Raw genomic sequence first — 25,579 nt, 5'->3', positions numbered from 1 at the left:
CAATTGTTTCAGCCCTAGCAGACTTATTTGAGGTTCTTTGAATCATATGGAACAAAAAAGGTCTTTTGTAGTTTTTGTCTAAAGTTATTCGTTTCCGAGTTATAAACAATTTAAAACTGAAAAAAATCGAAAAATGACGATTTTCAAGGCTCAAAAACACAAGTAAAGTGTCTAAACTGAAGTTTAAACTTTATTTATCAGTTGCCGATAAGTAATTTGTTTATTTCATTTTAAAAAAACATTGTTTTTTAGTTTTTAATGCAGCCCGATCGCCCATCCTCTCATAAGTTCTTCATTAACAATAAAAAAAACAATGGCAAAATCACACATCGGCCAATATCTCTTTTTATATAATAATATCTCTTTTTTTGAAATTTGAAGGTTTTGTATTTAACATTTTACCGTGCGTGAATGGACTATACCAGGCATTATCTTATCTAGTGCTTTTTCAGCAAAAAATTTTGTTTGGCCGATTGATCTAATATCTAATTGCACACCTTGCAAACAGTTTATAAGTAGGACGTTTAGTCTTTACGGTATGGATAAGGAAAAACAATTGAGTTGTTGTCCCTAACACTGGATATGCTATTCGTATTATATTTCTATCACTTTAGGCGACATACTTCTCTAAAAGTTTCAATGCGTTATACTGTCGTGTCGGCGTCACACAACACAAGACGATTATTTTATGAAAGGTTGCTATTCTCAAAATCTAGACAATTGCTCAATTGTAATTAATTTCGGAGCGAAGGCGTCGTCTGATATTAGGAAAGAATGAAATATTTTATTTCTACATTGTATAATAATTTATTATGACCTCTGAGTACGTATCCAATAAATAAGTATTTATATTTTTAATTCGGTATGTATGTTCATCCTATTGTTCATAATGCGGATAAATCCAATTTTCCAATTATCCGAACTAATATACATGGTGTAACAAAAATACAGGTCATAAATTAAATCACCTATTCTAGGACCAAAAATAGTTCTAATGAACCTAACTTACCTTAGTACAAATATGCATATAAAAAAGTTACAGCCCTTTGAAGTTACAAAATGAAAATCGATTTTTCCCAATATATCGAAAACTATTAGAGATTTTTTATTGAAAATGGACATGTGGCATTTTTATGGCAGGAATATCTTAAAGAAAAATTATAGTGAAATTTGTGCACCCCATAAAAATGTTATGGGGGTTTTGTTCCCTTTTGTGCCAAACTTTTGTGTACGTTCCAATTAAATTATTATTGTGATACTATTAGTTAAATTCAATATTTTTAAAACTTTTTTGGTTCTTAGTATTTTTTCGACAAGGCAGTTTTTATCGAGTTGGGGTTTCTTTTCTAATATGTTTACGTAGAGATTTTATGGGGGTTTTGTTCCTTTAAACCTGTCAAATGGTTGTGTACGTTCCAATTAAACTATTACTGCGATACCATTAGTTAAACACAGTGTTTTTAAAACTTTTTTGCTTCTTTGTATTTTTTCGATAGGGCACATTTTATCGAGATGTGACTTCTTTTTTAATATGGTTCAAAATATACCTAAAAATTTAAATCATAAATAAATTTTCCTATTATTATCAAAAGTCTCCATAATCGTACTTAGCCATATACAAATATGTGGTGGATTTGACAAATAATATGCAAAATATCTCGACAAATACTAACTTCTCGAAAAAGTACCAAGAGGCAAAGAAGTTTTTAAAGCATTGTGTTTAACTGATGGTACTACAATAATAAATTGGAATGTACACAAAAGTTTGGGGGGGTTTAAATGAACCAAACCCCCATAAAAATTTTAAGGGGTGTCTAAATTTCACTATAATTTTTTCTTAAGATACTACTGCCATAAGAATGCCACATGTTCATTTTCAATAAAAAATCTCCAATAGTTTTCAATATATTTGAAAAAATCGATTTTCATGTTGGAACTTCAAAGGGCTGTAACTTTTTTTATGTGCACATTTGTACTAAGGTAAGTTAGGTTCAATGGAACTATTTTTGGTCCCAAAATATGTGATTAAATTTATGACCTGTATTTTTGTTACACCCTGTATTATTCCATAAAACGACACTCAAACTGCAAGACGCAAGAGTCTCGCAGGCTTAGTCTTGTTCTTGCTCAAGTCTTGCACGGTCAGTCTTAGTCTTGGTCTTGCTAAAATAAGGCCGTCTTGGTCTTGGTCTTGGTCTTGGTCTTGGTCTTGGTCTTGCTAAAACGCAAGAACAAGACCAAGACTGCAAGACCAAGACCGATTTTGGGCAACACTACTGGGAACCTAGCTATGTGAAGACTGGATGTCGGATATGGAAATTAAACGTCGGATATGGAAATTAAATGTCGGAAGTAACTTTGATGCAGTTTGAATTTTGAAACTCTTTTGTGGCGGGTTTTACTTCAAATTTAGCAAATATTATCGAAAAATCTTTTAAAACAAAACTAGAATTTTGTTTTGCATCAAAATGAAAATACATTTTTGCGCCACGTAATATTCATATCAAATCTTTTGTAGCTGGAATATTGTATGCGCCACTCATTTTTACGGCGTTTAGCGGTTTTTTATTCTTGTATTTAGATTACGTCATCACACCCAGATGGATGACGTCACTAGTATGACATTTATGCCAAAAAATTATAATTTAAAAATAAAAATCGATCTTTTTCGGGATTTACCTCCAGAGTCTCCCATTATCAAAAAAATGAATTTATTCCAACTTAAAGGTTCTCACTGTATTTGTTTATAAGCCAAAATATTGTTTATAACTTTAAAACAGTGCTAAGGCCGCTTAAATAATCCGATTTTAATTCTGTAAAGTGTATTACATAGGGAGAAAGCCTATTTATATGTAAAAAAATTTAGCAAACTTCTAAATGGTCTACTTTTTGTTAAGAAAGTTATTAAAAATTTGAACTTTTTTAAAAAAATTTATAATGCAAAATTATTATGCAAAATCTATTAGGTCGATTTTAATGAAATTTAGTGGACGGTTTAAGTATGCTGTAAGAATTTTCTAAGTCAATTAAGGAGGTTCTAGGTGCAGCCAAAGTGGTTGAAAAACATTGAATAAAAACAGTCTTTTTTGTCCCCCTATTTTCTATTTCTTGCTATTTTGCAGACAGGGTAATAATTTAAGACATTTTAAACCACTCGTTTATTTTACAAAATTTAATTATCTTTATTTTCTTTCCTTACGACTTTGTTTAAAAATGAATCGTTTTAAAGTTATATGCAATGAAATTAGAAAAAAATCTATATTTTTCGAAATTTTTAAATATTTTAAATTTTTTTATTAATGCTCCGGGCATATTTGAGAAGGAGCATAAGTCAATTATAATTATTGAAGATGTCACCTAACTTTATCTGCAAACATCCGAATGCCACCTCTCATATCCACCTCAAAACAGATCCGACCTGGTCTATCTCTGCGACACTCATTTTTACCGCGTTTAGCGGTTTTTTGTTCTTGTCGTATTACCCTACGTCAACGTAGTATTCCATTATAAATAATTTTTCCGAAAATTCATACAAGGCCATATTTTCAGTTATCAGATCTCTTGACCATTTGTTTTTAATAGATAACTTCTGAAATATTTCACCACTTGCTTTTTATGGATCACGTCCTTCGATAGACAGAAAACATAATAGGTACCTCTGCGGTTACGACAACCCGACAAAATTGTACTGTTCTGCCGCGCATTTTTCTTTTGAAATATTACTCTTATTGACTCTTTCAAAGTGATGCTCTTTCTTATAGGACGGAAATCGGAAATGATACAGAAAAGTTATTTCGGAATCGAAAAGTCGTCGCCTGACGTAGCGAGTAAGAAATTGATCAAATTGCTTACCTACATGTAGCGAAAGAAATTTGAATGTTTATAGTGAGGGACAATGTATTCGTGTGAATTTGTTCATATAAATTCTTACCAGAAATGTCAAGTTTACCGAATTCATTTATTTAATATTAATAATTAAAGGGCGGATTATATATATGAAAATGTATGAAAATATGTACATATATATGTAAAGATTTTTTTAAATATATGTAAGGATTCGTCGAAAATATGTAATAAATAAATTAAAGCAATAACTATATAATTGATATAACTAGCCTAATAATGAGTTAAAAACAAACAACATTAATACTCAGCAATTTTATTTTTACATATTGTATATATACTATATTATATCCTAATTATTAATATTGTAAAAAGAATTTACAACTAAATATTTTTCAAAATTTTCTAGGGTAAATGTTTGTCTTTTATCAGAAAACATATGTTTATATAAAGAGAAGCTTCGCTCCACATCTACTGAGGTAATAGGGGCATATTTTATTTTTGGCAACAGGTTTCCATAAATACACGTTTCTATATCAAAATGACAACTAAAAATGTATGACATATTCTGAATAATTATAAAGCCTTCATTATTTTCTAAAACCTGCTTAAGCTTTCTCAAGACTTTTGTACCAATGTCGCCTTTTACTTTTCACATTCCTTCTGAAAATTTTCAATTAGTTCCACAGAGTCAACTAGAAGTTGCTTCTTCTTTTCTAGTAACGTAATTGTTTCCGGGATAAGGCTATAATTCGTCTTAATAAATATCACACTTTTATACACCTCCTTATTATCGAAAATTGCTTTTGATGATATGACAGCCAGTGAAGAGTCTGAGATGTTGTTTATTGCGTCCTTAATTCTATCATAATTTTCAGCGTAAAAAATAGCTTCACTTAGCCAAGTCCCCCATCGAGTTAATACTGGTTGGGAAGGTAGGGGTACGTCACGAAGCCTTTCTTTATAATATATTTGAACTCGCAAAGGAACACCTTCTTTACATTGCTGATTAATTCGTTCACAAGAGGAAACTGGATTCTGATAATCTCTGCAACTCTGTTAACTCCATGAGCTAAATAAGTAATATGAAAAATGAATAAAAATAAATTTCGACCACGAGTCAGGAATTCTGTTAACCGAGATACGATAGTACCAAGCGGCGCCGCTAGGAAGAGCACTCCAAAAATGCGTCTCAGAATACTTTAACGAAACGTGGTCATTTTGTACTCTAAACCGAGTAAGGTATGAAAAAGAAAAGAAAATAATCGTTTTCGTTTTGATTCAATTCGAGTCTCTTGCCATCCTCTGATACCGTGTTTCGGGGTCTCTACCCCTTATCAAAGAGGCTATGCAAGTAGACTCTAATATGAAAAAGATTCTGATCAAATATTTTTAAATTCTGTCCTACCTCAACCATATATGGGGCAGCATCTAATAAGAAAATCACAAATTTATTTAATGGAATGGCATCTGGCAAAAAGGAGTTTGTCAAAGTGTCTTGAATGGATCGTGTACCGGTCAAATTGTTGGCTTTTTCAAGTTGTTTTGAAGAAATTAAAAATGAGTTTCCTGGACCATGTTCCTCTAGTGAGCCAATTAGCAAATGAACAATAACATATCTTCCACAGGTGTCTGTAGTTTCGTCAACAATAACATAAAAATAATTAACACGTATGACCGTATTTGGATCATTGTTTATTTATGTCGACACTTGATTTCCTCAACGTGGATTCATCCGGGATATCAAACTTGCAATATTTTTCCAAAAATGATCTTAGATTAACGTTATTCAATTTTTTTAATGGAATGTTAGAAGCAACCATTGCCTTGCACAGATATTCATTAAATTGTGTTTTATCGCTGCTTAGTGAACCCGAATTAAAACAGTTTTTCAATGATTTTTGAGTTCTTCCCCATTTCAATCCTTTTTATATTTGCAGTATGTTTGGCTGTTTTGACAGGCTGAAGCACGTGAAATTTTGTATCGATGTTAATCTGAAGCAAGGAGAAATTGAATAAATATTTAGAGTGGAACCCGCTTATTGGAATAGCCTTTGTACCAGGCAAAAATATTCTTATAACCGGGATATTCTAATAACCGATCATTGGTGTCTAGTCGAAATAAGTGTACCGAATATACGTAATAATATTATTTACATACTATGCCAATGTGTAGTTTTACATACTATGCCAATATGTATATCATATATGTACACCTACATAATCAGTATATGTAAATGGTTTTAGGTCTTTTTACGTCAATAATACAGTAGTGTAACTACTACTTATCTATGTATGTGTTAAATACCAAATTACATTATATTATATATGTGAATGAATACAGTAGCAGTAGGTAATTAATATAAAATGTATGCAATATGTAGATATGTAAATATTTTCTTATTAAAATGCATATAACAAAATTACTTATTTTTTCTTGAGAAATTATCGGTAATTATAGCTTTTTGTTGTTAATCCGTGCGGTCATCCTTAATCCATTGGTTGAATGGAACTTTTATTGGCGGCAAGAAATGGATGAATTGAATTTAACAAAGCCATAAGCCTCTCTGGGTGAATTCTAAATAAACTGCTTCTAACAATTTTATAGCAGGCAACAGTGCCTTTGTGTAGACAAATAAAAATTACTTTATGACCCATGCATTTGTCGGCTAAAAATCGAATTGGTACTCGTAACAAAGTAATAAATATTTATTACCCTAATAATATCTAATCCATAATCCTTGACGACTGACCATAATAACCAAACATAATTTAAATTTTTAGTAAAATTGTAAAAAAAAATAGTCGTTGACCTGCAAAATATGCTAATAAGCGGTATTATCTAATTAGAACCTATTCCAATAAAAGGATAAATTTATTAAGGAGTAAATGGAAACGTTTCGGGAACTCGAATTTATATTCCATAAACCGGGATATTCCTATAACAGGGATTCTAATAAGCGGGTTCGACTGTATAAGTTTAATAAATACGTGAATTAAAAATAAACGAAATGCAAACTTTTGTTTCATTAAAAGTTACTTACAATTTTTGAACATGCCACGCAGAACACATTTTTACCTTCCATTTGAAGTTCTGCGTATGGTTTAATCCACAGCACGTTAACTTTCACTTTGGGCATTTTCCTAACAATTTATTAAACACGTTTACATTCAACTAAATGCAGCGCTGAACTGAAGTCCAAGAAAGCAATACTGATTCGTTCCGGGAGCTGTAAGTCTATTCGAATTATAAATGAGAAATAAATGATAGTTGATTTTCTGACTATTTCTGGTTAATGCTAGACCCCACATCCAAGTCGGTCAACTTAATTTGCGGAGATTAAGATTTGTTAAGATCTCAGATAAATAGTACCTAGAAAAATTGATTGAAAACTATTCAGCTAATGCTAGAAATAAACGGATAGGCCGTGCATAATTACATCTTAATGGTTTTCGGGTTTTTCATTGCAGAATAAAGTGACGAAAATATGTAAATATATGTATTTATCACGTAAATATGCACTTTTCTCAAAAAATCTATAAACATGTAATATATGTAAAAATATGTAACTCAAATATAATCCGCCGCCCAATAATAATAATATGGCACTTCGTATCAAGCAGGATCATGGCTTGGTTAAAAACCGTCCACCATTCCTCTTTTCTCTTCGCTTTGTATTTCAACTTGCTTACATGTCATTAAGATTACGCTACGAATTAAATTACGGTTGTTATGCATGCTTCATTGATTAGCATAAAGCGTTCGATACATTAAAGCACGTCAAGCTGATGGAGATATTAACCAATATTGGAATAAACACCTCTATTGGAAAACATCGTCTATATGGACAGAGGCAGGAGAATCTGATGATATCAAAATCAAAAGTGGGGTCCGTCAAGGATGTATAATATCACTACTGCCGTTTAACATATATTATGTTCTGAGGAAACCTTTTAAAAAGCAGCGGATGATGTTGAAGCACCAATTCGAATTAACAGAGAATGTATCAATAACATAAGATACGCAGACGACACAGAGGTATTCGCTGGCAGTTCTGAAGCTCTACAGGAGTTAATGAATAGAATTGCAGAAGTAAGTCGGACATACCGACTTTCACTAGACACTAAGAAAGCAAAATATATTATGATGATCTCTAAGAAAGAACAGCAATTTTGACGAATCGATGTGAACGATCAGCAAGTAGAAGAAGTAAAAACATACACTTACCTTAATACAAACGTCAATGAAAATCACTTTCCAGAAATCAAATGAATCAGTATTTTTTGAAAGGGCCTAAGTGACCAAAACTAAACTTTCGGGAAATTGAAAAAAACTTTTCATCAGCTTTGCTTTGCTTTGCTTTGAAATACAGCACCAGTTAAACAAAATACGGCATATTGAAAATCAAAAACAGAGGCTTTTTAAAAAAAAACAAGTTTTAGAGGACATTATGAATTACAAAACATGTTCCAAACAACAGGTATATGTCAAAAATTGCATAGGATTTGATGTAAAAGCGTGAAAATATAATATTCTTTATATTACACGTAAGTTGGTTAATCAACCTTAACCCATTAACGCCCAAGTTTTTTTTATTTAAAAATCTTTACTTTTAGGGTTAATTTGATGAAAATGTTAATAATTTAATCCAAAAAACAAGTTTTTCGTTTTCCTGTCTTTTTTAAATTATATGGTGTTACCATATGGTAACGCTGGACGCTTAAGGAATTTTTAGGATCGTTGAAACCAAAATTTTTAATTTTTTTTTAAATACTTATTTGAGAATATTTTCATCGTGTGGTGTGGTATCCTATAAAACAATTAACACACAAACCAACCTTGCATTTTTTACACATTGTTCGTCCAGATGTTGTACATCTGTCTCCAGCACATCGCCTTCTACTGCTTGATGTAACAAATGGTCGAAGCGATCAAAGTGAAGATCTGGCAAATTCTGTGTATGTAGACTAGGTCTTCCTGTATATAAGGGACGACTTCCATATCTTGCGAGAAGAACTTGGGCCAATTCTCTCCTAAACGATAGCAAGGATATATTCTTTTATGTTTTTTATATAAATGGCATGAATTATTGACTGCAACATCCAACAACCATGTTACAATTTGCCAGTACCATTTTTTACTGCAAATTGCTACTCGGTAGGTTGAAACAACTTGATCCATCCAGTCGGTACCCACCATATTTTGTTGTATTCAGCAATATAGTGAGGCCGACTTACTTGAATGTGGGCTTTTTCTTCGTGAGAAAATCTTTTTACCGTGCCCAATGCTGAACCACCACAACTCGTAGATGCTATTGTAACAACAGAGTTATCTTTCCATCGCACCAGTAACACTATCGCTTCTGCTAACAAAAATCCACGACTGAAAAAAAAATAAGATTATGACTCCGTAAGCGCCCACCGCAACCATATGGTAACGGCGCACTTTGACTCTTCCTACCGAATTCGCTACATTTAATTGTTGATAAAAAACATCAATTTATAATAAGTTGGGGTATAATAAACTTAATTTTTTTTAAATATGCAAATATAGTTACTAGAAGACTATCAAAAATTGCTTACGCAAAAGGACGTCCATCTTTTTCTATAAATTTAAACCACACTGTCATATGATTATCTCCCGACGATCTATTAATAAGACATCTTTTTCATTCATGCCATTTTCTGACCTCTCGTATTTTAAAGTGTTGTAAAAATTTTTGCTTTAACGTCGATGGACCATTATTTCAGCCACTGCTGTACGTTTTGCCACATCATTTAAGGGGTTACATAGGTCTTGCGGGTAAGAAAAAGTGACTTTTTAAAAAAACTATATCTCCAAAACTGAAAACTATTTTAATTTCTAATTGGAACATGTAAAAGTATAATACCTAAGGTACTCTCAAAGAAATTTTATGACAAAAACATTCATTTTTGTAGAGTTAATTTTTCGACAACAGCCCTTTTTTGCGATGGGCAGCATAAATGGAATTAATAAGAACCGGATAGTCCAGTCCAGGAACCGGAATAAGTCCAGTCTCATCTTAAATCAAAAAATCAAAAATTTTCTTGTAGTTTATACCTCTGGCTAGTGAATGAACCAATAAATTTTTATTAGGTGAAGTTGTTTTTGTTTTATAAAAAAAAACTACTTTAAAAATTTTTATTTTTTTTTAATTTTTTCGTTCATTGACTGACCAGAGGTATAACCTACAAGAAACTTTTTGATTTTTTGATTTCAGATGAGACTGGACTTAGTTATGCAGCCCACTGCAAAAAAAGGGCTGTTGTCGAAAAATTGCAGTCAACTCTACAAATATGAATATTTTTGGCTGAAAATTTTATTGAGAGTAGCTTAAGTACTATACTTTTCCATTTTCCAATTATAAATAAAAATAATTTTTAGTTTTTGAGATATAATTTTTTTTTTAAAGTCACCTTTTTGACCCGCAAGTCCTATGTAACCCCTTAAATGGAGAGAATTAATTTTTAAATTAATTTCCTCGCACTTACAGCAAGTGTCATCTTGTGGAGGGCCAAAAGCATAGTTAAAATTTTCCTTATAATGTGACCAGTAATAGGAGTTGCTTACTTTCATTTGAGGTTCTTTTTCACAAAAAAGACGCCACATTTTCTTGACATTCAAATCTGCACTTAAATGTGACGGCAGGTGTTCCCCAGGGATCTGTCTTGGGCCCGACGCTATGGAATCTAGCATATGACGGGATTCTGAACTGTGAATATGGAGAGGGTACATCACCCTTCGCATTTGCAGACGATCTCGCTGTGCTGGTAGTGGCGCGGGACGAGCCAGATCTTAAATACCGGGTACGGAAAGCAGGCGGCGTCGTGAAGAAATGGATGACACAGCATGGACTGAAACTCGCGGCAGAGAAGACCGAGGCCATCATTCTGAAGGGGAAAAGGAACAGGCAAAGTGTGCAGCTACAATGTGCAGGAGCGTGTCTAACACCCAAGAAACACGTAAAGTACCTAGGAGTGACGATGCACCAGAATGGAAAATGGGGGGAGCACGTGCAGGTGGTGACCCGGAAGGCTGCAAACAGTGCGGCTGCGTTGGGGAGGGTGATGCCCAGCATTGGAGGACCCAAATCCGAAAGGAGGAGGGCCTTGCACGGTGTTGTTCAGTCGATCGTCCTCTATGCAGCCCCGGTCTGGAGTGAGGCGGTAGGGATACGGGCCTACAGGGGGCTCATTACACGAGTGGACAGAACAAGTCTGCTGCGAGTGGCATGCGCCTACAGGACTGTGTCTGCCGCAGCCTTGTGGGCCATCACTGGATGTGTTCCGCTGCATGTGTTGGTAGTAGAAAGAAAAGAACTGTATGAGAGAAGAGACCTTGAGCTTACTATGGCCGAGAGAAGACAGGAAAGAGAAAGATCAATTGAAAGATGGCAGCAAGAATGGAACAACATGGAGCATGTGGCACAGTGGACAAAGATGCTGCTTCCTAACTTAAAGGATTGGATGGACTGTGGTCACAGGCGACTGGACTATTTCCTGACGCAGGTGCTCACAGGACACGGGTGTTTTAGAGCCTACCTCTCTAGGTTTGGAAAGGCTGACACTGACGAATGTCTATACTGCAGACACCCGGACACTGTTACACATACCATGCTAGAGTGCAACAGATGGATAGTAGAAAGAAATAGACTGGAAAGAGAGACAGGTGTGAATTTTTTGACAGTGCGAGAAATGATTGAGAGAATGATTGAAAATAAAACTGGTTGGACTAGCATACACAACTATATCCGTGTAGTGATCAAAAAGAAAGAAGAGGAGGAAAAACAGCTGTACCAACGATAGGGGTGAAATATATGGCGAGTAGAAGGCAGAGGGAATAAGTTTTGACGAGAGGCGAATAAGTGAGATATATTGTATGAGACAGACTGTGGGAAAGAAGCTCAAAAAAAAAACCCAATCTTGGGACCAAAAAAAGGGGGAATGTGGAAAATGAAGGGCCTCCTTGCTTACAGTCTGTGGATAAATGAAGGTAAAGTGCTTCGGAAGCGATGTCGACCTTGCAGCGGCCATTCCGTTTTCGGAGCGCTGGATGACAGAGGAGGGTCTGGTTTAGCAGGTAGGCATTCGGCGTAGCCTCGGCGACGAGAGAGCGTTTTAAAGCACCTCGGGAACTATCGCTGGTACTACGAAGAATGAATCCTGCACTAAGGTCAGTCAGGCGGCGTTCTGGACTGAGGTGTCTTTTGAAGAGTCCAGACCCCCCTCTTTAAAGACGAAAAAAAAAAAAAAAAAGTACATTGTTTTACCTGCATAATGTGATTTTTTTGATGGCAATTTTTTTTGAAAAGCTATGTGTGAATCACATGCGTCCTTCTAAAACAAACCAAATATTTCAAACAAAGTTTTGGCATAGAAAGTAGCGTTGAACAGCTGCACTTTTAAAACAAACTGATAGCTCCAATAACAATGAATAAAAAAGTCATTAAAATAAAAATGAAGAAAAATGTTGATGACGCGATTTAAAAAAACGATTCAAATGTAGGACAGAGAAAGCAAGATCTGCATTTCAAAAAATTAAAAAATTACTAAGATGGTCAAATGTAATGATTTATCAATACCCATAAAAATCAGGTTACTACGATGTTATATCTTACCTACTGTTGTATGGATTGGAGTCATGGACTTTCATAAACACCATCTGCAAGAAAATTGAGGCTTTCGAAATGTGGTTTTATCGTCTAATTTTGAAGATATCATTATACCGACCACGTTACTGTGGCCGACCACAGTCGCTTGCCTGTGATGGAACGTCCACTCTACATAAGAATTAAGTATCCACGGTCCATCATCGGAAACTACTTTTGTGGATCCACAGCGGAGCGCTGCAGCGTGGTCCGTCTATTTCGAACCTAAAGGCCCAAACCAGATGAGCCACTCTGCAGCTCTACTCTGTGGATCCACAAAGCAGCTTCCGATGATTTACCGTGGGTTCTTATATGAAGTGGACGTCGCACCCCAGACGAGCGACTGTGGCCTGCCACAGTTGCCGAGCCTCACTGCTAGTGGCGTCCACTAGTGGCAAACGCCATTCAGACGGACGACTTTTGTAGCTGCCGCAGATGTTTACGTCAATTTATAGGGTGAGCACCTAAAACGAATTTCGATTCGGAACGGATTTTGATAAAAGTGCAAAACAGACCGGATATATGGGATACAAGAACCCGAGGGCATATTTATAGGGCATTAAAATGACAAGCGTGGGACGTCACCTTTGAATTGTTTGTTTCTGATTTTAACGAAGGTAGCCCTATCGAAAAGAATAAATCCCATAAGCAATGTTTCCTCTATTTATATTTACATTTTATTATACATTGGATGCATTTGAACTGAACAAAACAAATATATACAATCTTGTTTGTTTATTTATGCTAAATAGTGGGGTCCCATCCTAGGTCAAAAAAGGTTTTATTGTTTGTTGTTGAAAACAAAACGATAAGATATCAGTAAAAAGGGGGTTGAAAGCTAACATGTTTCTCACTTTTACTCAGTTGTAAGGTTGTATTAAACTATTTTACGCCTGTGGGATACCAGATGTACTGGTTGATTTTTTTATGTGCTTCTTTCTGTGATATAGCTGTTTTTGTCCGGTTCTTCTTAATTCCATTTATGGAGTTTATTGGTATTTTTTCAAAAGCGTTAAAATTTTATAAAATATTTAAGACTATGGACATTACAAACACTGATTTTGACGAACACACTTTTTAAAAAAATATTAGCCGGCAAGTTTTTAATCATTTATTTAAACTTAGTGCTGTTTCACATTATAAGAATTTTGATCGTGCGATGGTTAAAATCTACATAGTGGCTCGAGCAATCATATGGAATATTTCTCCCTTCACCGCTTGAAACGTTCGGAGAAGGGCGAGCCACTATGTAAATTTCAACCATCGTACGGTCAAAATTCTTATAATGTGAAACAGCACTTACTGTTTTTTCTCAACCATTATATTAAACTCCGCACCTTGCCAAACGATCCACTTCGCAGCGTAGTCGCCGACGCTAGAAAATCGCCTGTTCGAAAATCGCAGCCACTCTGTGGATCCACAGAGTAGCGCTGCAGAGTGGCCCGTCTGGTTTGGCCCTTATGGTGAGAACCTACCTACAGGGTACAGGTTAAAATAACACAATATATTGTTTGATAATTAAACAAATTGATTATTAAAACAGTGAATTTAAATTGTTTAGGGACTTGCGCAATTTTCACATTAAATTTTATTTCGATACAAATGGAGTTATCCACAGTTAGTTTTTGGTCTCTTCTGTAAAATCAGGTATTTTGGACTTTGCATTTTTTACATTAGGCTGATGATATGTGATTTGGTTTTATCAGCCGTTTTGTCCAATATAGCAAGTTCATATTGTACACACACCGGCACAAAATTCCGCCACCCAAAATTTTTGATTAAGTTTGATAATTTATAACTTTATTATTTGTACTCTGATTTTCAAGATTCTTGCACGAGTTTGTAGGTACATGTATTGATATTGTTTGGTATTATTCCCGTAACACAAAAATTTTGCTTGCATTGCATTATACGGGGGTGAATGGAAGTTTTGTATTTCCTTTTAACTTTAAAACATTCTGTGGAAAAATTGAAAGGCTGGTTTTGTTTCATAGTCCTGTCAAATTATCCCGGAGGCATCACTAAAATATTGTTTCTTGAATTATCCGAATATCTCATATCTTGGAAGAGCTGTACCATTTTTTGTAAATAAAAACACTGATTGACTCATAAAATAGGGGTTGGATTGATAAGATTAGAATGGCCCGCATGCAGCCCAGATCTCAATCCTCTTGAGTATTTATGGAATGAATTAAAAAAAGCTATTCGCCCTCATCCCAGACCTCCAGAAAATTTGGTACAGTTATGGCCCTGTTAGAGGAATATCGGGCTATTCCGAGGCAAGGATAACACATCTTTATTCGATGCCAAACAGATTGCGAGCAGTCGTTGCTGCAAGAGGTGGACATACCCGCTATTTAATTGTTTCGTTTTGTTGTTAATTTTGTTTTGTTTTGTTAATTTTAATGATTTTGATGTTTTTAATTAAAAAAACCTTCAAATCAGTGTTTTTATTTACAGCTCTTACAAGAAAAGAGATCTTTGGATAATTTAAAAAGCAGAACCTTAATGATACTTCCAGGATAATAAAAAAGGAGTATGAAACAAAATCAGCCCTCAAAATTTATCCACAGAATTTTTTAAAGTTAAGAGAAAATACAACGCTTCAATTCACTTCCGTATAATGCCACCTAAGCAAAAATTTTTGGTTACCGGAATAATAAAAAACGACATCAATACATGTACCTACAAACTGATGTGAGGAGCTTCAAAATCGGTGTACAAATAATAAAGTTATAGATTGTCAAACTTAGTCAAAAATTTTGGGTGGCGGAATTTTGTGCCGGTGAGTGTATAATGTGTATTCGTCAATACATTAATATGAATTCGTTAACAAAATTAACCCAAATATCAGTTTTAGAGAATTTATTCCAGTTAAAGGTTAAAACGGCCCATTGATGGACAATATGTAATTTATATTTGTCGTTGATAATATTGAAATATTACCCATCATCATCATGGCATCCACACTCCTAGCGGAGTGATTGCCGCCCTCTTTGGGCTCTTCCGATTCGTTTGTCGCGGTGAATCTATCCGCATTAACATTTTGGTTTTACAATTGGTTGTGTGACTTGGCATCTTCTACAATTTTTCTCCATTCGTCCCTGTTTTTGCTAATGGTTGCCCATTCTCTGACTCCCATCTTCTTAAGGTCTTCGACTATCTGGTTCTCCCATCTAGTTTTGATTCTTCCTCGTGGTCTGCCTGATACAGGTCTCCATTTGGAAATTTCCTTGATGATGGGTTCTGGATTTCTCCTTTCTATATGTCCCATCCATCTGAGTCTCTTTGCCTTGATAAATCTGATGATGTCTTCTCCTTTCAGAAGTCCTCTTACTTCGTGGTTCATGAGTTTTCTAAATTTATTATTACCTAAATAATATAACCTATGTGTTGTATAAATCAGACAGATTGAGAGTTTTCCAACAATTCATTTTGGTGTTTTATTCTTTAGCCAAAATAATTGAGATATTTAGAGGCTACATTAGCGCGTCATCAATAATTTCCTTTTCGAAAGTTCTGCGAACTTTCAACAGTGTGGCAATAGTGCTTCGCCAGTACGGCAGTGACAGTGACGCTGTACTACCAAAAATGAAGGTACAGTATTGTGATAAAACAATAGTTTTATACTCAGGCGCGCTAAATGTTGCCAAGTCAGTCAAGCTCGATTTCTTCATATAGATAATGGGTTTTTAGTAATTCCAATGTGACACCAAATCTAGGCATGAAATAATAAGTTTATTTAAAAAAAGTGTATTTTTTGTTTTTTTTTTAATGGAGGTACAGATTAGTTTTTTACACAAAAAAAGCAATTGTTCAAAATGGCATCTGGTATTAAAGACGCAGTGATAATATTTTAGACACATTTTGAGAAAAAAAGGGGGACGGTGTTAGATTCGTCCTGTACAAAGGCGATAGAGGTACCATACCGTAATGCGTCGATGTCTAAGATCAGCAAAAATTAAATAGAAAAACACATAAACGAAAACATTGCTTATTGCATGTTGCTAGTTGCTTCTTAATACGTGTGCAAGCTGCCTTACAGTTTTTCAGAATTATCACCTCGACTATCATTTTTATTGAACGCTAGCGTTGTTTGAAATACATATTTAAAATGAAAAACTGAAAGAAACTTGGCACTGCTGAAACAAAGATTTAGCGGTCGTCGTTTACCAGATTGTCGACATGAGACGTAATATTTTTTTTGGTCAAAGCAACTGTAAATTATTTTGGGATATTGTCGATCTTGGATATTTGAGTGTAGACATAGACAAACAACGATTCAAATGGAAACCTTTTTTATATAACAGAAATATCACAAACATCGGTGTCCTTAAAGAGAATCGAAGAAAAATCAAAAATGAAAATGGTATATCCTACATTTCTTGACGCAAAAATTGTAATATATGTATTTCTCTTTTTACTAACGGTAAGGGTTGCTGGACGTAATTTGGCAAAAGGGTTGTAACCAGTGAAAACGAAGGATCTGATTTCAATTATGTTTAATCCGCCATGGAATTGGTTTTTTTATAATTTAAAACTTTCAAACAAAAATACTTTATCATTACTTTCAATTGAGTTTTTCCAAATATTTACAAAATCATCCGAGGCGTTCATTATTTCTGACAGTCCAAATGGCTTTCTGAAAGTTTGGGATTATGTATTTTTGATCTAAAACAAATTATTTGGTATAATGGTAATTGCTTGTTAAATTAAATAGAAAATAACCGTAAACATGAATCAAAAATCTTAACAATTTTATGGATATCTCCTTTTTCCAATTTTAATATCGTATCAGACTCCTAATGGTTATGAATGTGAAGGTTTTCCATAGATCGTATTATAGCTCGGAAAAACAACATTTCTGTTGGGATTGTGACAAATTCAGGTATCTGATTTTTTTGGTTATTACAGGCCTATGTAGAAAAACGTATACATTTTCTGCTGAGATTTTGGCGCCACTTTTTATTTATTAACAATTTATTGTCAATAATGCAATTTTTTGTTTTATTTGCTTACCATTAAAAAGCTTAATAACATTTGAGTTAAAATTCTAAAATACCTTCATTCTAAACCATAAAAAAATTTAAAAATATGGATTGCAGAAAGTTGTAAATTAGAGAAGGCTAATAAATTTGCTGAATATCTCGAGGAAACATTCCAGCCAAATAAAGGTTCGAAGTTTCGAAATCGGTAGAGGTGTTTGATGCACTCTCTGATTAAACTGGAATAATGATGCGGCTGTAGTTTCGTGTTGCAATGAAATTGTAAATGGTTATTCATTTTTGATTTACATGTTTACTCTGATTGGAGTACGAAGGGAATGATTCTCGTTGGAACTTTACCGCGCTGAGCAGATGGGACGTGAATTATAAATTGTAAAATTCCTTCATCTTCCTTAGTCTCAGCATCCGTTATGGCTTGCAAATTGTAGAAGCCTCGGAGGTGTTACCAGAAAAGGTTGTTTTCAGTCCGGTAGGATGTAGAATAACATTTTTGGATGTTGTTTTATGTGCTATTAGATTGAAAACTTTCCAACCATTTTGAATTGAAACCATTCCGTTCGTTGCAATCCGTGACTGCACGCCGGGGTTTGTTTTGTTTGGATCAGAGAGAGCAGCATATGTGCCTCCTGATGAGAGACTATTAAGTTTCGAAACCGGTAAGGGTGTTTGCTGCACTCTCTGATTAAACTGGAATAATGATGCGGCTGTAATTTCGTGTTGCTACGAAATTGAAAATGGTTATTTATTTTTGAATATTGCATCTTTTGAAATTAACCTGTGAAATAAAAATTTTTGTGCTGCCCCCAGTGTCATAGAAATAGGATTTCTTTTCCGATTGTGATATTTTAATGTATCATATAAATGGTGCAATCGGTTTCAAATGTAATATGGGCTATATGGTGGCCAATATAATTTTTAAATTGAATCTCATCAAGGTAATTATTTGCTATTCTGCCAAAATGAAGACCTGTGTCATGGTGCATTAACACGAATTTGTTATCCAATATGGCTGGCTCAGCACAACTATCAACCAAAATATACTAAGATATTTTGGACATATAACTAGAAGAAGGGAAGGCATGGAACGAATGATAGTTGAAGGCAACGTAGAGAGCAGAAGATCCAGAGGAAGATCTCCATTACGATGGTCGGACCAAATAATGGACATGACTGGTGACTCGTTCTCCGAAGCAAAACAACACGCACAGAAGAGAGAGGATTGGATAGAAATAGTCAAACGACTTACATGACGCCACTACATCCTTACGAAGGAGAACAGATAGACGAGGAGGATGGCTGGCAAATGGCAAAACATGATACACAAAATAAAATGTTTTTAATGCACATATTAGCTGTCATTTCCCAATCACGTCCACAAGTTCGGTATCTACTTTCCAAGAAATACCACTCGATAGCACTATTCCGCCACCACCAAAATTTACCAAATTAGGCGAATGCCAATTATTGATATGTACATTGAAAACATTTTAGAAGATCGTGTTTTACCATTTTCAAGCCATATTGGATATGGCATATTGGTGCTAATGCATGTCTTCATGTCGCTAGCATAGTGAATATTACCTTGATGAGATTCAATTTAAAAATTATAATATGGCTAGCAGTGGCGACACGTGACTTTTTTAAAGTGTTACCAAAACCAGATGTAAAAAAATCTTATTTAACCCTCGTAAGGCGGTGCGGGGTGCAGCTGCACTCCAGACCTCGTTTTTTTCACCTATCTTTTTTAATAATTTTTTTTTATTTTTGTCCATCTTTTTATTCGCATTGAATTCAATTCTAAACACATTATACCCATTGCAGCATCTAAAACGCTTTACGTTTACGTCATTTTTTGGAAAAATGACTGTATTGTGCAAACGATGAAAATTTCATATCCTGAATTAAACGTTTCTGGTGTTCCTTCCACTTGGGGCTAACAGAGCTACGGGCTAAGGTCGGTGTTACTTATGTCAGAGAAAAAAGACCGAAAGTCCCGACATAACTGTATTATGTTTAAAAACTTTGTGGTGCTCACTCTGTGAAAAATTTCATGTGTTTATCTTGCAACGATAATATTTTTTTTTTAGAAGAAATGGGTACTTTATTTGTAAAATTATGTTTCATACTATGATAAACAAGTCCAAATTATCTTTCAAATCAATCTACCCGACGTTCACATATAAAAAAAATGGATATACAGATGGGGTGCAAATGCACCCCGCACCGTTGTTTACGTAAGAATCTAAGCACCGCTTTACGAGGGTTAAAAAATATTTGAAACCTCCCAAATATAAGTTTTTGTTTTCAATCCTGTGGGATAAAATTAAACAAATCACTATTCCCAAATTCTATGTATGTAATTATGTATATGTAACAGGTATAACAATAAATAATAAACAAACTAAACATATTGTTCTACCATAAAATGAACATAAAAAAATGAACAAGTAGAAAAAAACAGATTTTGAAAACTATTGTTTATATTTTAATTCTTCCATTTTCAATAATATCATTTTTTTCTTAAAAATAATATAATATAAAAAAACATACAAGTAGAATGACTTTTCAAGTAGTTGATCAATTACGCAATTAAGATTTGTAACTGTTACCAATGGTACCAGTGGTTACATGGACGCTTCGCCACTGATGGCTAGTATATAGCCCAGATCAGATTTAAATACGATTACAGCTTATATGTGATACTTTAAAAGATCGCAATCGGAAAAGAAAGCCTATTCCTATGATACAGGGGGCTAAGGATAAAAGCACAAAAAATTCCATTCCACATGCATATGCAATATCTTTGTCCGTGAGTATAATAAATAAAATCCAATAATGTTTATTGACAGCCAATTCACAAGGTTATCGGCCATTCTTAAATTACATCGACTATGTTTTGTTTGATTTAAACCAACGGATCAAATAAATATATACCAGTTCATTTAGGAAAAAATAAACGATATTTCAATACAGCGCCTATAGGGTAGTCAATGAGAGCAAGAACAGGTTATTACTTCCGAATTCTATCCTACTGCATGACTTTTAATAAAATTTTAGGAATAGCCTGAAAATATCTCCTTATTCAAAGTCTAACCTATGCCGATGTGTGCTTTTCTCTTGGGGGCGCCCTTCTCGGGGGTGGAAAATTTTTTGGTTAAACAGTTACGGAAGTTGCTAGAGAACCTAATTCTAAGCAAAAACTGTTCTATAATTTTTTTTTTCTAAAACTCAATACTTTTTGAATTATTGGTGGTTGAAAATTTTAATTGAAATATTTTAAACGGTTTTTTGCGAATACCTTAAAAGCAATGCATCTGACTAAAAAAATTATATAAAATATTTCTGTAGCTCATAAAAAAACAAAGAGATTCGTTCCTTCTTCAATCTTCTAGTTATATCACAAAAAGAGATATGGTAGGTAAAGTTTTTTTTTTGGTGCATGCTCAAACCAGTGTATTCAACTTGAAATAACAGAGAAACGGTCGATTTTAGGTGTATAATGCTACCAATACCTTTTTTGTGCTTGAAAAGTCGTTTTAAATAAGCAATACTAGATGTCGCTTACATTCAAACTAAGAGAGATATGCTACAAAAAATTGATGACTAACGAATTTTAAGAAAAAAATTGAGAAGTATATTTAACCCCTCATCCACAAGAATTTAAATGCATCGTTTTCCTTCTACAATACATTTTACTACAATGTTATTTTTATTTTCAAAAAGTTGAGTGGGTTTAAAATGAATGGTTTTTGAAAAAAATAAGACCAAATTATAGAGCGCATATCTAAATTTTCTTAAAAATCTCCGTTTTTCTCCATGTAACTTGAAAATGATAAGAGATACTGTTATAAAAAATAAAATCAAAATATCCAAAAGAAACATACATTTTCGAATGGCATCTTTTTTTGGCATCTCCTATCATTTTCGAGTTACATGGAGAAATAAAAAGATTTTTAAGAAAATTTAAAAATGCGCTCAATAATTTGATCTTATTTTTTTCAAAAACCATTCATTTTAAACCCGCTCAACTTTTTGAACATAAAAATAACACTATAGTAAAATGTATTGTAGAATGAAAACGACGCATTTAAATTCTTGTGGATGAGGAGTTAAATATACTTCTCATTTTTTTCTTAAAAGACATTAGTCATCAAATTTTTTACAGTTTATCTCGCATAGTTTGAATGTAATCGACATTTAATATTACTTATTTTAAAGGTCTTTTCAAGCACAACAAAAGTTATTGGTAACATTATACACCTAAAACCGACCGTTTCTCTGTTATTTCAAGTTAAATACACTGATTTGAGCATGCACCAAGAAAACAAGTTTTTTCACTTACCATATCTCTGTTTGTGTTATAACTAGAAGATTGATAAAGGAAAGAATCTCTTTCTTATTTTATAAGCTACAAAAATATTTTATATGGTTTTTTTAGTTAGGTGCATAGTTTGTAAGGTATTCGCAAAAAAACCGTTTGAAAAGGTGTTATGTTTCAATGAAAATGGGCAATTTTCGAAAAAAAATTATAGAACAGTTTTTGTTTAATATTAGGTTCTCTAGCAGCTTCCGTAGTTATTTAAGCAAAAAATTTTCCACCCCCGAGAAGGGGTGGGAACCGCCCCAAAGACAAATGCACACATCGGCATACGGTAGACTTTGTTTCTTGGGCTATTCATTACTTACTGTGAAAATATCACGTAAATCGATATAGTAGGATGGAATTCGGAGCCACAAACCCTCATTGACTTCCCTACTATTCATGTGCAACTTTTTGAATTGTGTTCGTTACGACGCGCGTCCTCAGAAAAAAGTCTTTAATCGAAAACTGGTTGGAAATGCATAATTACATTTACAGTACATAAATATGTCAAAATCAGTACAGTATAACAGATCTAACTGAAACCATCAAAGTCACTTGCACTGCATCAACGAACGTCTGTCGTCTCTTCTACTCGCTGTTGCAGATAAATCGGTTTTCCTGTACACTATGGACCACACTTTGTTACTTGGGGATTTTTTTATAGGAGGTTTTGTGATCTGGTGCACAAAGTTACTTTTAAGGCATATCATCTGGAGTTGCGAAGGTTTTGGTCAACTAATTGACGCAGAAAAATTACTCGGGGATTTTTGGTGTGGCTGAACATGAATATGATATCAATTATCAATACCAACCCTCGCAACACCTAGTGCCTAGAGTGACTGTTATGTATATTATCTTCTTCGATTTTAGAGGCTTTCCGATACGAATAGATGCAAACAGAGTACCCGAAGGTCGGTACTGATGTCATATTTGGCAACCGCAAAATCCCCCGAGTAATCTATTTACATAAATTTAGTGCAAAGACACTCGAAATTCAAAACGATGACGTACCATAGATATAACCCTGTCCAACAGGTTCTTCGGGGGTCGGTTCTGATGGCTTATTCGTGGTGAAAGACTGCAAATATCCCCGAGTAATCTATTTGCATTAATTTAGTATAATTAACTAAATCTATGAGGATATCAAAAACCCAAAATAATGATGAAAGTCTGGCAATTAAAGTTAAAACTTTAAAACAAGTTGAATACAACAGACAATAGAGAAAAAAGAGCTAAGAACAAAGATGTACACATAGCGTTTATAGACCTTAGGAAAGTATAGGACACCGTGCCAAGGAAAGAACCGTACAAAGCAATAAGTAAAATAGGAATACCACCTAACCAAACACAAGCAATCAAGAACATGTACAGTGGAAATGAAGTAAATATAAAAATCGGAAACAAGGTAGTTGCTAATTCAAAACAACAAAAGGATTACTACAGGGATGCCCAACGTCACCAACTCTATTTAAAATATTTTTAGAACACGCACTAACAACTTGGAAGACGAAATGTAGGGGTATGGGAATACCGATAAGTAGACGTTTCGCAGACGATCAGGTGGTGATGGCTCAAGATGAAGAGGATATCAGGTACATGGTAAGAAAACTAAAAGAGGAATACAAGAAGGTGGGCGTGGAAATAAACATGAAGAAAACGGAATACTTAGCAATATCGGAAGAAGACGTAAAAAACTTAGAAATAGAAGAAGTTGAAATAAAAGGTACGAAAAATTTTAAATATTCGGGCTTTATAATGTCGAAAAACGGAACAACAGAAGCAGAAATAATAAATAGATTAAGACAAACAAGATCTTGCATCAGACAACTCCATAATGTAATCTGAAATAAGAACATCAAGGGAAAAACAAACAAAATGATATACCAAACAATAATAGTAAGAATCATCATACCATATGCCGCAGAAATTTGGGACATAAACAAAAAAACCCAAAAAAAAGCAATCTGGCAACCGAAATGGAATACTGTAGAAGATGATATAGTCTCACCAGAAGAGACAGAATAACAAATGAGGAAATAAGGAGAATATTGCAAGTGAAAAAAGATGCCCTGCAATATACAGGGTGTTAGTAAATAAGTATGAAAAATTTTAAGGGCTAATTCTACATGAAAAATTAATACCAGTTTGCTTTATAAACATATGTCCGTAAATGCTTAGTTTCGGAGATACGGGGTGTTGAAATTTTTATTTCAAACTGCCAATTTATTTATTGCTCTAAGACCAGTTGAGCTATGAAAATGAAATTTAGTGAGTTTTAGGAAGTAGTTATTACGAATTTTTTGACATACAATTTAGAATTCCATATTCATCATTGGCGCGCCTACGGGCAATGGTCTGAATTATTTTAAAGAAAAAAATAGTACGCCACTGAGATATTTCGAATTAAAAATTATTTTTATATTCCACGTCTAATTTATGATAAAAAACCTTTCTTACCTTTTTTTTCATATGATGCACTGTTTTTATGCAGAAAAATAAAACATCCTGGCGCGTATTTTTCATTTCTTAATACATCATCAAGAACTATCCAATATAATAATACTAAACTAGAACAATAACAGAAAATATTACTAATAAGATTTCAACTAGGTACAAAGCTGCAAGAAATGTTTAAAATCATCTCCTTTGCAGATAACAGAAGAATTTTATATTCATCATTGGCGCGCGTACGGGTAATGGTCTGAATTTTTTGAAGAAAAAAATAGTACACCACTAAGATATGTCAAACTAAAAATCATTTATGAATTTCTCGTTCAATTGACGACAAAAAATCTTTCTTTCCTTTTTTTCACACGAGGCGCCGTTTTTATACAAAAAAATAAAACATCTTAATTACCAAGTATTTGAGGTAGTTTCCATATGCATAGAAACTTAGTTCAAATACTTTGTATACGTTAAGAAGTTTAATTTTTTTTGCATAAAAACGGCGCCGCTTGTGAAAAAAGGCAAGAAAGATTTTTTGTCGGCAATTGAACGAGGAATTTAAAAATGATTTTTAGTTTGACATGTCTCAGTGGCGTACTATTTTTTTCTTCAAAAAATTCAGACCATTACCCGTACGCGCGTCAATGATGAATATAAAATTCTTCTGTTACCTGTAAAGGAGATCATTTTAAACATTTCGTGCAGCTTTGCACCTAGCTGAAATGGTATTAGTAATATTTTCTGTTATTGTTCTAGTTTAGTATTATTATATTGGATAGTTCTTGATGATGTATTAAGAAATGAAAAATATGCGCCAAGATATTTTATTTTTCTGCATAAAAACGGTGCATCATATGAAAAAAAGGAAAGAAAGGTTTTTTATCATAAATTAGACGTGGAATTTAAAAACAATTTCTAATTCGAAATATCTCAGTGACGTACTATTTTTTTCTTTAAAATAATTCCGACCATTGCCCCTAGGCGCGCGAATGATAAATACAAAATTCTTAATTGTATGTCATAAAATTCGTAATAACTATCTCCTAAAACTTACCAAATTTCATTTTCATAGCTCAACTGGTCTTAGAGCAATAAATAAATTGGCAGTTTGAAATAAAAATTTCAACACCCCGTATCTCCGAAACTAAGCATTTGCGGACATATGTTTATAGAGCCAACTGGCATTAATTTTTCATGTAGAATTAGCCCTTAAAATTTTTCATACTTATTTACTAACACCTGTATAGACGAGA

Source organism: Diabrotica virgifera, chromosome 5, assembly GCF_917563875.1.
Source record: "Diabrotica virgifera virgifera chromosome 5, PGI_DIABVI_V3a".
Lineage (NCBI taxonomy): Eukaryota > Metazoa > Arthropoda > Insecta > Coleoptera > Chrysomelidae > Diabrotica > Diabrotica virgifera.
Note: the sequence above shows the minus strand (reverse complement) of the source record.